At 42.4% G+C, this 12,417-nt stretch overlaps 1 non-coding gene across 1 annotated transcript; it reads left to right on the top strand.

Annotated features, from left to right (window-relative positions):
• The first annotated feature begins 1,968 nt into the window (after positions 1-1,968).
• On the top strand, positions 1,969-2,075 carry LOC131241575 (small nucleolar RNA R71). Its single transcript, XR_009169135.1, has one exon. It is a non-coding gene; the product is annotated as a small nucleolar RNA R71 (small nucleolar RNA).
• Positions 2,076-12,417: the final 10,342 nt, after the last annotated feature.

Here is a 12,417-nt window from a genome sequence, read left to right as displayed (position 1 = left end):
TATCGTCCATCCCAGGGCTCCTTTATGCTCAATGAGAGTAGAAATGTGCATACTCTCCTGTTCTTTCTCCAGGTGGGCAGAGATCACCACCGGGTATGTCTCGTCTTGACCTAAATAGGCATATTTCAAATCAGAGGGCAAAGGTTTTAGGTCAAGCTTCGGCGGCTTGAGGTTAGACGGTAAAGGCACTACATCAGTTTATGGTAATTCTTCAAATTGTGGCCTCCACCGGTTAACTTCAAGTACCGGTGCAGTATCAAGCAAGGCGCACGTCTCCCTAATCATGTCATCATCAAAATCATGGGAGTGGGCCAGGCACGTTTCTAGATGGTCGGAGGATAAGGTCAGAGGTGTCGTATCTTCCACGAAAGAGTCAATCATGTTAATGTCGTGGAAATCGTCATCATCCTCTGAGTTGCTGCCGTTATTGAAAAAAATGTTTGACTCCAATGTCAAATTTTCAAAAGACATAGTCATGACACCATTCCTGCAATTGATAATTGCATTTGACGTGGCAAGGAATGGGCGACCAAGAATGACGAGAATCTGAGTGCTCATGTTATTGATGGGTTCGGTGTCCAGGATGATAAAATCTATAGGGTAGTAAATCTATCGACCTGGACTAACACATCCTCAATTATCCCTCTTGGTACACGAACAGAGCGATCAGCAAGTTGTAGTGTGGTCAGGGTGGGTTTTATCTCACCCAAATCTAACTGTTTGTATACCGAGTAGGGAATCAGATTTATGCTCGCTCCTAAGTCAAGAAGTGCGTGATCAATTTGATGGTTCCCGATTACACATGATATGGTTAGGCTACCGGGATCCTTGAATTTCTGCGGCACGTCTTACTTCAGGATGGCACTCACTTTCTCAGTCAAGAAGATTTTCTTTTGAGTAATTTTTCATCTTTTGGTTGTGCATAAGTCTTTCAAGAATTTGGCATATGAAGGTATCTGTTTCACGACATCAAGGAGAGGAATGTTGACTTTCACTTGTTTCAACACCTCTAGGATATCCTGAGAGTTAGAGAGAGGTTTCGGTGAAACCAACCGTTGGGGGAACGGAGCAACTGGCTTCTCTAGAAGTTCCGGTTCTAATTTTTGTGGGGCATCACTAGATCCATCATTGTTGTCCTCTCCTGGTTCTTGAGGCTTTTCGGGCCTAACCGGAAGAGTTTTATCAATGATCTTTCCACTCTTAAGAGTGGTGATGGATTTAACGTGCCCCATCTGATTTGAAGAGCTGGGATCATTAATCTCGTACTGTGGTTTAGGATTGGGGAGAGGTTGTGCAGGAAGCATCCCCTTTTCAATAACCGTCATACGAGAATCTATCTTTTGCATAAAATCTGTAATTTCCCACATTGCCTGAGCTAGCTCTTGTATGGAATTTTAAACCGGTTCCTCTTGAGGTTTCACTTGATTTGGATTTTGATTGAAGAAACCTGGAGGAGTAGCCGTTTGTCCGTTCCTCCAACTAAAGTTTGGATGATTTTTCCAGCCAGGATTGTATGTATTGGAGTTTGGTCCAGTAAAATGTCTTTGATAGTTGTTTACGGCATTGGCTTGTTCATTCAACACTTCTCGAAAGGCAGGTATTGTAGGACAGTTTTCAGTTGTGTGAATGTTACAATCACAGATGCCGCAAACAATTTCATTGACCTTATCCTTCTTTCCTTCCATGGCCTCAACTTTCCTTATGAGCGTAGTCACTTTACACTTGAGATCATCCTCTTCTTTTAAGAGATATAATCCACCTTTCTCCTTTAATTGAGTCGGCCTAGACGTGGTGTTTGATTTTGGGTAATAGTCCCAAGATTGTGTTTTTTCAGCCAAACTGTCGAGGTAGTCCCATACCTCGTCAACATCTTTATTAATGAACTCTCCATTACATATTGTCTCGACCATTTGGAGCATGGAAGATGTCAGTCCATCGTAGAAAAAATTTGTAATGCGCCACGTTTCAAATCCGTGTTGTGGGCATAAACTGACCAAATCTTTGAACCTTTCCCAACATTGGAAGAATGTTTCATCTTCCTTTTGGGCAAAGTTCATGATTGCTTTTCTGAGGGTAATCGTTTTATGATGTGGGAAGAATTTTTTTATGAATTCCCTTTGCATGTCGTTCCATGTGCCAATGGATCTAGGACGCAGTGAATGTAACCACGTCTTAGCTTTCTCTTTTAAAGAAAAAGGAAAGAGTTTCAGCCTAATTGTATCCTCAGATACATTAGGAAAACATAATGTAGTTATAATCTCATCGAACTCTTTCAAATGCAAATATGGACTCTCTGATTCAAGTCCATGGAATTTGAGAAGGAGTTAGATAACTCCTGGCTTGATGTCCATTTGTCCTGTGTTTTCAGGGAAAATCATGCATGAGAGCGTACTCACTCCCGCCGGTTGTAGATAATCTCGTAAAGTACGAGGCGGGGGTGCCTGTTGCACCTCATTCTCATCTTGGGTATCCTCCACCCTGGGTTGAAGTAGAGGAGGTTGGTCTTCAGCCATAACTTCAGTTAACTCAGGGATTTCGAGCGGTGTCTAGTCTTGCGATGGATAGTCAACCCCTCAACCAATCCTCCTTCAGTCAAGAGACGTCGAGTGTTGTCACGGGCCCACTTGGGCATGAAACACTCACAGCCCTCAACTAAATTCAAAGCCTAATCCCAAGAAGGGAAAAGAAAATCTAGGAAGAAAGGGAGAGTTGGAAAGAAATTACCAAATTGGAGTCCTAAGTTAAAAACCAATTTAGGAACTTATGTTAGGATCCAGAAAAACATGGAAACAAGTTAGTTTTAGAAATCAATTAAAAACCTAAAACTAAAGTTATTAAACTAATCCTAAACCTAATTAATTTCAGAGAATCGCAACCGTCAGTCCCTGGCAACGGCGCCAAAAACTTGTTCACTCCCCAAGTATAGGGTTGTGATGTAGTAATAAACTCGGTAAGACCGAGGTCGAATCCACAGGGACTGAAACTTGTACGTTTCCTGGAACTAGGTAGAAATAGAACTAGTCTAAGATGCAGTCTAAATCAAATATAAATTGATGAATAATGGTGAGAGATTAATGTAAAACTTTAAGGAATTCAACGGAAGGAAACTAGGGATTCAGAGGATCCACTTGTAGGGATCAGGGAGATCTTATGCCTGCATCAAGAATTATGGAATTTAAACTGAACGTTACTTGATCTAGTTTTCAAAAGATGATAGGTATATGAATTAGAATGGATTCCATCATCAACCCATGCCCGGGAGGCAAAGCAAACAACAGAATTAAACTAATTACCAACCAATCAACAATGCATGAAAGTTAGGAAGGGTATCATCATCCGACCATGCCCAGGAGACGATGGTGAACAACAGGGCTTCCTGACGTCATATACATTAAAAGGGAAAAAGAGATATTCAAGGCCATTGCAGATCCATTGTAATTTCAGTCACAACAGACCATTAAAGACAAGAAACATTCCTTTAATTAAACTAAAAACAACATCAGTTCTGTTTAAACAAAAAAAAAGGCATAAGTAAAAACTCCCATCAGGCTACAAGCTTCACCTCTTAGCCCCAGATAAGAGGTTTAGCCTAGCATGATCATGCTAGAACCACAGGAAAAAAATCAAAGGAAAGAAATAAATAAAAGGAAAAGAAAAAAAAACCGGATCTCTCTTTCTTGCAATCGTCCAGCCACCTCCCTCTAAACGTTGATCTCCTCAAAACGCTCCATGTCTTCACGTTTCTTTCTTTTCTCCCTTTCTGTCTTCAGCTCCCCACTTTATATATGCATTAGGCGCATGCCGTGGCTCCTGGAGTCGGTGCGGAAAGCTCCTAGAAAGTTTCTTACGCAGCCAGCGATGCAGCAGCGTGCGCAGCAACGCAAAAGGAGTTGCGTTTGGCCTCAGTTTGGGAGGCTCGCCGTCCAGTAACCTCAAAACCGACTTCTTAGCTGGTCTTATGGGTACCTGTTTCAGCCTATGAACGGTCCAGATCATGGATTCGGACGACCTCTTGCTCACAGAACGGTCCCTCAGCGCCGGATTTCACGGACGTGCGAAACAGAGCCAGCGCTTCTTGCGCTGGCTGTCGGTGGGACCCACTTATTGAGTTCGAATGATAAATCCACTCCGTTATTTGGATTCCTGACGAAAAACTGGTCAGGAAGGGTGGGTTTTCTTTAAATTATGCACGACCCATTGGACCAGATCCATTCACCGTCTATCTTTCTTTTGGACGATCAAAAATGAATCTCCGCGACCTTTTGAGAATTTTCCACGTAAGCATGCATGATATGGTCCTTGTGATTCACATGGACGGTCCAGATCTGTCTTTTGAACAATGCCTGGGCCCCACAAACGCCAACCGCGAGCTCTGTTTGTGCGGTGGTGAGAATTTGATTTGGAAAGGGAGACGTCCCTGTGTTGCCATGCACGTCTTAGTGTAAAAAGTGTACTATGTACACTGTATGATGATTATGAGAAATCCACACCATCCATCTTATTCTTCTCATGATTTAAGGCGTTGAGACCGAAGATGAGGTGTATCCAGAGATCAGGTGAGTCCCAAATCAGTAAATTATGGGCTGATCTGTCCGTTGGGCCCCTTACACAGCGATCCAATGGATGAAAATTTATGTGTACGGTTAATTTATGACCCTCAGGCCATGTATAAAGTTTTGAGCTGATCGGATGGCGAGAACCCTGTGATCTTGTATTTTGGACGTCTTTTGGGCCACTTAAGCTCCAATTTCTTGATTTTCTTGAATCCCTGGCATGCAGATCCGTCGATCTTGGTCTCCTGGGGTCCGTCGCTTGCCTTGGTGATTTCAGACTGCTAAATCCATGCTTTTAGTACCTTTTTCCCAGTCCAGGCTCATAAACACGCCCTGCAACACAAACACATTTTAAATCGGGCCATTAAACAGTATCATGTTTGAAAACCCAGGTAATAATAGGGTTTGATATGCAATATTTGACCCTCAACACTAACATTCATATTTCTTAGAACTCCATTAGAGTCCATGGAATTATTCAGGGATGTTGATCCTACTTTTGAAACAATTGGAAGTGGTGGATTATGGACTTTTGGTTTGGCTTGCACTACAAATGCTTCAGAGGCCTCATTGAGTTCCATGTTCTTCAATATTTCCACTAACTTGAATAGATTATCTACTTATGTTATTAAAAGCTTCAATTAACAACCATGCATCAGTTCTATAGGGCATGCCAAAATGGTGTTGGTCCTTGAATTCGGCCTGCTGAATTTGTGCGAGGATTGAGGGCATGCTAGAACTGATTGGGTTCGACTGTGACCACCAACCCCTAGCGTCAAGATAGAGTGAAGTTCACTCATTGCTCGGCCTTTCATCTATTCAGCCAACTTTCATGCACTTGTTACTCAAGCGACTGGCGGAGGTTGAGACTCTTTCTCCAAATGAGCTCTTTTTTTGCTTTGGATATTTAAGGATTTGTGAAGATGAAGAAGTTGTATAATTGGAACGAAAAGGAGAAAATATGGATGTAGTGAGAAGATATGAATAAATTACCACTATTAAATGATTGCCTACCTGGTTGAGAGTAGCATGGTGCTTCCAAGAGTAGCGTGCTGATGAGCGAAGTAAAGGCGATGCTGAAAATTACAATTATAGTAAGCCTAATGTGGGAGTATAGGCGGACGGGTTCTGATCTACCATTTTCCTTCATATCCGACATGCAGGCACAGATGGAGGGGAATTACAACTAGTAGCTAAGACGTAAGTCAGTCTAGTGCGTGCGCAAGGACAAACTGAACCTAATTCTATGCTAAAGGTCCGCTGCTATTTAGCAAGGAGAGACTAAACCTAAATATATAGCGTTGGACCGGATTGATAGTAGTGTTTGCTGTTGGGTTTTTGAGTATCTTCTTATTAGATCAGCTTCTGATATTTATATGCTTTAGGAAGAAAGACGGTGGAATAATCATCCATCCTCGCTGCTTTTATTGTGTGTAAACAGTTGGGAAAAAAGCAGTTACACTTTATCAACCATAATTGAATCTATCAGAATGTGTTTTGAAGTTGATGTGGCTGGAGCAACCATTCAACTTCACTTGAAAGAACTAAAATGTCAAAAATGCTCGAAGACAAACTAATCTATGAATCTGTGTTATTTATCTCTCAGTTATCTTTTGTGCTGCGTGCCAACATTAGTGCCTTATTCACACGAATTTTGGTACAAATGCTATATATCCCAACCACACGCGACCAAATTCCTAATAAATGATGTGGGTGACCGTGATCATCCCAATGCCTGTATTCTGTTTAAAATAAGCCAAAATGAAATTGATAAGCACGCACCCTGACTGATACATGAGATGTGGCAGCATCTTTGCACAATACACATGATTGACTAGTTGAATAGTGGGAGCCATTTTTCAGTAATCCAAATCTCACTGCGAATGGAGAGTGCCATTGAAAGATCAGACTGATGTTAGAACCCTTGACTGTGGACTGTTGTTGTATCTCTCTTCCTAACCAACTTATAATGTGAGAGCCTATGAATAAGAACTTTGAGGCATAGTCCATCCATCATCGGACACAACAGACCAACGGTCTGGATTAGCTAACCATGGCCCACTTGTAGTAACCTAAAAACCATGTATGGCGTGCAAAGATAGAGTGCGTTTCAAAACTGAGATCATGAGTTCAAGTGCGCATCAAGGGTGGGTGAGTATGTAAAAATAAAATAAAAATCATTCGATGGTTTGAAAAATAATCCAATGGCCCCAGTTCAACAAACAAGTGTCTAAGAATCAAAGGTTAAGATTGTTGGAACAATTTGATTTTGGGACCCTAACTTAGGGAGAATGAGTTCGACATTTTAGTCGTCTGAATTGTCTAAGTATATGCCTAATGTACAATTTCTACGTGCCTGCATCTGAAGAGTACTACGCACTAGGAGCATCAAAGAAACGGATTCCTATGTTAGTTTTTCACCATTTAAAAGCTGACGTCCAGATTGATGATTGGAAGTTTTTGTTAAATAGGATATGAACCCTCCATTTTGCAAGCCATCAGAATCTGATTAGTGTGTTGTGGGAGTGGTGGCTCATCCACCATCCTTTAAAAGCTACCGTGTTTATTCTTGATGAACGGTATGGATCATGACATAATGGGCAGAAGGGGCGAGCTGAATGGGATCCCCTCGGTGATGGACCCAAACCACTGCCATTTAATGGTATATCAAGCCCGTTCAATTAATATGAATTTTTGATGTTAGTGGGTCTCAATAGCTAGAAGGTTTAACTTTGGTTAATGTATGAAAAGTGTATGATTTTCAGTGCCTGCATATCACCATCACACTCTGCCAGATTAGCAAATAAATCCCCTTCCAAGATTGCCGTTTTTAGCTTGAATGTGGAAAGATATAAATGGCAATAGCGAGAAAGAGAGGGGTACGGCATGTGTCAAATCCCAACAAGCGAGCATCCATTCCAAACCAGACAAAATCATCTTCGGTCTCCACATGCCAATGTCTCGAGCCCTTTTCTTGTCAGAAATTCGTATTTTCTTTTGAAGAGCGGATTACGTGTTACCCGGGTAACACCTTAGTGGGTGTTACCCTTACCGTGTGGGGCCTACCTTGATGAATTTAATATATATCCACGCCGTCCATCCCTTGATTCAGATCATTTTAGAACGTTAATCCAAAACCAAGCAATCTAAATCTTTTGTGTGCCACACCATTTGAAAAGTTAGTAGATCTGCTTACAGTGGGCCCTGGGTAGTTTTTAATGATGGGTGTTAAATCACCACGGTTTCCTGTGCTGGATCTGCTTAATGTTTTTAGTCTTAAAAAACGGATGGACGGCGTAGATATAGATATACAACACATCATCAAGGTGGGCTACACTGTAAGCGGTAACACCCACCAGGATGTTAACGGACGCGGATTTGTATGAAGTTCCTGTCTGTAAACGTAGGTGGGGCTAACCGTCATATTTTTGAGAAATCCACCCCGTCCATCGGTTTTCTTAGCTCATTTTAGTACTTGAGAGTAAAAGTAAGCCGGATCCAAGACTCAAGGGGGCCGCGCTGAAGGAAAAGGTGGGTAGGGAAATTCTTACCGTTGAAACCTCCCTAAGGTCGACGGTGATGTTTACATGCCATACATACCGTTCATAAAGTCATTCCTATGCGGATGAACCGAGAACAAAGATTCAAAACCTCCGTGGCCCACGAATATTTAAACTGTGGAAGTTCAATCCTCACGTTTTCAGACCAATTGAGTACTGGATCCTGCTGATTTTTAGCCTCATGTGCTAGAATAAGCTAAAAAAGGATGGACGGAATGGATTTCTCAAAAACATGAAAAAAGGATGGACGGAATGGATTTCTCAAAAACATGAACGTGGCCCAACCTAGGTTCCTAGTGCAGGAACTTCCTGCTATAAATCTGCGTCCGATGATATTCGGGTAGCGAATCCGCTTCCTTTCTTGTGAGGCCGGACCCACTTCATAGCATCGTTGGTTAAGCTTAACATACAGCACGACTTGTTGAGGCCCAAAGTGATGATTTCATGACATCCAATCCGTTCATCAAGTGTAAAAAGTCATGGTCTCCATGATGCTAAAATGAAGGGTCCATCCGATACTCACGTGGGCCATACCACAGGGAACATTTTTTATGTAAATGCCTACCGTTAAAAATTGTCCCAGATTATTTGTGGACCATGAAGTGTTTTGTATTCCATCCAATCTATTAAGATGACAAGCCCCGTCAGAATGAGTGGAGACTCCAAACATTTTGAAACTCATGTGGGCTACACAATGTGATTTAAGAGATTTAAAGCATGATTTTACGAGATGTTACCTGACTGAGTTTCAGGTCGGCCGGCCCGTTTTATGTAAACCCTTCGAAACAATGAGTGGGTAAGGGCCCGTTTGGCCGGTCGGATTGGAAGGGATTGGATGGTATTGGAAGGGATTGGAAGTTAAATCCCGGGATTGGCCGGGCGTGCCAAACAGAGTCGGTGGTGTGATCCCAATCCCATGGATCTTAAGATAATCCACTGACAACACCATCATTACCTTTAAATCCCATCCAATCCACCCTAAACCGTTCAAATTTGCCCCGGACGTGTTTGGTTTGAGGGATTGGAAGGGATGAGAAGGTTTAATCCCGGGATTAGCTGGGCGTGCCAAACAGACCGGATTTAGCAATCCAGGGATATAGCAATCCCATGGATCTCCAGACAATCCGCTGACAACGCCATCATTACCTAGAAATCCATGCCATCCACCTTATTACCATTCAATCCCTTCCAATCCACCCGGCCAAACGGGCCCTAAACGTGTAGGGATCGGATTTCATCTACAATATAGTGTAGGCAAACATATGCTATTGTAGGTTAAGCTTAGTCTAATAGGCTTTGTTTGATTGGGGTACACAAAGCATGTTAATTTGGAAATTGTTAGCTCCACCGGGCTCAAGGTCTCACAGAGGCACGCCATGGTTTATTTATTTATTTAATTTTTTTATTTTTAACACACGCGACACCCCCACACACTCACGCTAGTGGAATTTCAACATCTATGATACTCGAACCCTTGGCCGGGCGTTGAAACTCCCAAGAGTCTACCACCTGAGCAAGGGTAAGGATCGAAAGGCACGCTATGCTCACCATACGCGGCTGGTGTGATGAAGAGCTCACGCACTACAGTGCAGCGTGGATTTTCTGTGGGGCCCCACCATGATGCATGTGTTTTATCCAAAGTCATCTATCCATTTTTAATTTTCCAGCTCATTTTAGGGCATGAGCCCAAAAATGAGGCAGATCCAAATTCAGGTGGACCACATCATAAACTATATATATATATATATATATATATATATATATATATATATATATATATATATATATATATATAGTGATTTGTTTTATATCCATTCCTTCCTCACCACCAGCCGATTCTACGGAGAATGTTTGCCATCCAACCTGTAGATTAGGTCACATAGAGCTGATGAAGGGAAAACACAAATAACAGCTGGACCCAAAACTTTTGTGAGCCCCCGTAGGTTTTCAGTGGTAAGCATTCAATCAACGCTATTTCCTCTGGTATGGTCCACCTGAGATTTCGATCAGCCTCATTTTTTCCTTCATTCAATAGAATAAGCTGGAAAAAATGGATGTGCGGGTCTGATCGGGATGCAGTCTCCAGCACCCTTCGCACATCGTTGATCGGATTATGTGGATGATTGAGGGGAGCTGCTTTGAAAATGTTCACGATTTAGGGATCGTCACCCCATAGATCGATGATCCACATAATATTAATAAGATCATGGTTATATGTAAATGAAATTTGTTCAATGTTGAAAGAGATGAAGTACTACAGTATATGTGGTTTCTTAGTGCCTTCCTATTGTGGGGCCTAGATTTCCAACGGTTTTGGATCATTGAAACATGTCCCTACATGCGTCCACAAACATAAAAGTTGGCTGATGAGAAAGATCCTAGAATTCCTCTGCCACTCCTGGTTGGATGCTGTCGGGAGGCCCGTGACCTTCCACGTCTTAACGTGGAACGTAAGCGCTGCTAGATGGGAATTTCCTCTCCATAAAGCGGAAAGTCCATGCAACGCACGGACTCGATTTCGGCTATGACCCCTTTTGTACCGACCTGGTTGTTGCTTGATGTATGTGTTTTATCCCTGCCGTCCATCCATTTTGCTATGTCATTTTAGGGCTTTATCCGTAAAAAGAGGCAGATCCAAATCTCAGGTGCATAGGAAACAATGGTGATTGAATGACCGTAAACACCCCACATCGGGCTCATAAGTTGGTAGAGTTTGAATGGATGGATGGACAACCACACCCTGATCCTAAAACTTAAACCCTAAAAACCCCAATCCCAAATAAACCCCAATCCTAAACCCTAACCCTATAAGCCTAAATCCTATTAAACTCAATCTTAAACCTTAAACTCGGTCCATCCAACCGAGTCAACCCGGTCAGCCTAACATGAAACTCTAGGAACCCAAAACCCTATAGCCTTAAGTTAACTCGGCGAGTCAACTCACCTAGTCAACTCACCCAGTCTACCTACCCAAGCCCATAACCCAGTCAACTCACCTAGCCAAGCCCAAAACTAATCCCAATCGGAGAGATAGTCAGAAACTCAAAGTAGCAACTTTCACAATAGAGTCTTCACACACTTGAAGGATGCTGTAGGGAGTCCAAGTGGTGACTGGTGGCAACCTGGTTGGCGTCGGCTACGTGGCACTTCCCCTCTTTTGGGCAATATCCCACAAGCATGTAGGTTCCTCCTTTTTCAAAACTTAAGTGTGCGGTTGAGGTGCATTTACTCCAATGCACATCTCTTTACCCAAAATTATCATTTTACCAACTCATCCAACCCATGAGATGATGCCATGTGGCAATCTCAAATCTTAGCCATTCAACCATATTTTACCCCTAAGATCACAAGGAATTACAAGAAAACTGGGTTGGAGGACTATAAATAGCCCCCTTCCCTTTCTCATTTCACACACACCAAGCTTCAGAGAGCCTTCTCATTTTAGAGAAGCTCACCCATTAGCCTTGGCCATTCTTCCACCAAGGGGGAGAGAGAGAGAGAGAGAGAGAGAGAGAGAGAGAGAGAGAGAGAGAGAGAGAGCCCGACCTTAATTTAACCTAGCCTAGCCAGAGTCCAAGTCTCTTGAGACACACAAGTTCAAATATGAGCCACTCAATCTAGGCTTGCTATACTACCATTCCTCCTACTATCCCAACCTCTATCATTTTCATCAAATCAATGCATCAGTGTCATGCAACATTCATTCCTTTCTCGACCCACTGCTCCTCATATACATCAGCATCATAGTGTATTTTCATTGTTTTCACGCATCTGACAGGCGAGCGTATGCTCTGCGGCTTGCAGATATAATCAGATCTTTCCCATCATAAACCTTAGGTAGTTAGCCGTCGTTTTAACATATACATTGCATTCCATCGTTTTCCATCGTATTTGACTAGCGGTCATATGATCTAAGACCCGTCGATATAATCACAGTAGGTCCACCAGAAACCTTAACTTATTGGCCGTTGTTTTATCATAAGCATCCATATGGCATCAAGCATCCTTTGCACCTTGCACTTGATCATTTCGAACGTATGCTCTACGGCCTATCGATAGAGGGGAATCCTACCCACCATAAATTTGGATCAATCAATCACTAGCATCATTGCATCGTATTACATATTCTGCGCTTGAAAATAACCCTTATTGTTTAGAAATTAGTCAAATCTTGTGAAGTAAAGACCGTACATCCATACAGACAGAGTGGGTGCCTAACACATTCCCTCTCTATAACCACGACCCCTTACTCGGAATCTCTGGAATGTAAATTCACGAGTCATCTTAGGGTTAAGAATCTTCGG

This window comes from Magnolia sinica, chromosome 3, assembly GCF_029962835.1.
Source record: "Magnolia sinica isolate HGM2019 chromosome 3, MsV1, whole genome shotgun sequence".
Classification (NCBI taxonomy): domain Eukaryota; kingdom Viridiplantae; phylum Streptophyta; class Magnoliopsida; order Magnoliales; family Magnoliaceae; genus Magnolia; species Magnolia sinica.
Note: the sequence above shows the minus strand (reverse complement) of the source record. Positions and strands in the feature narration are given on the sequence as shown.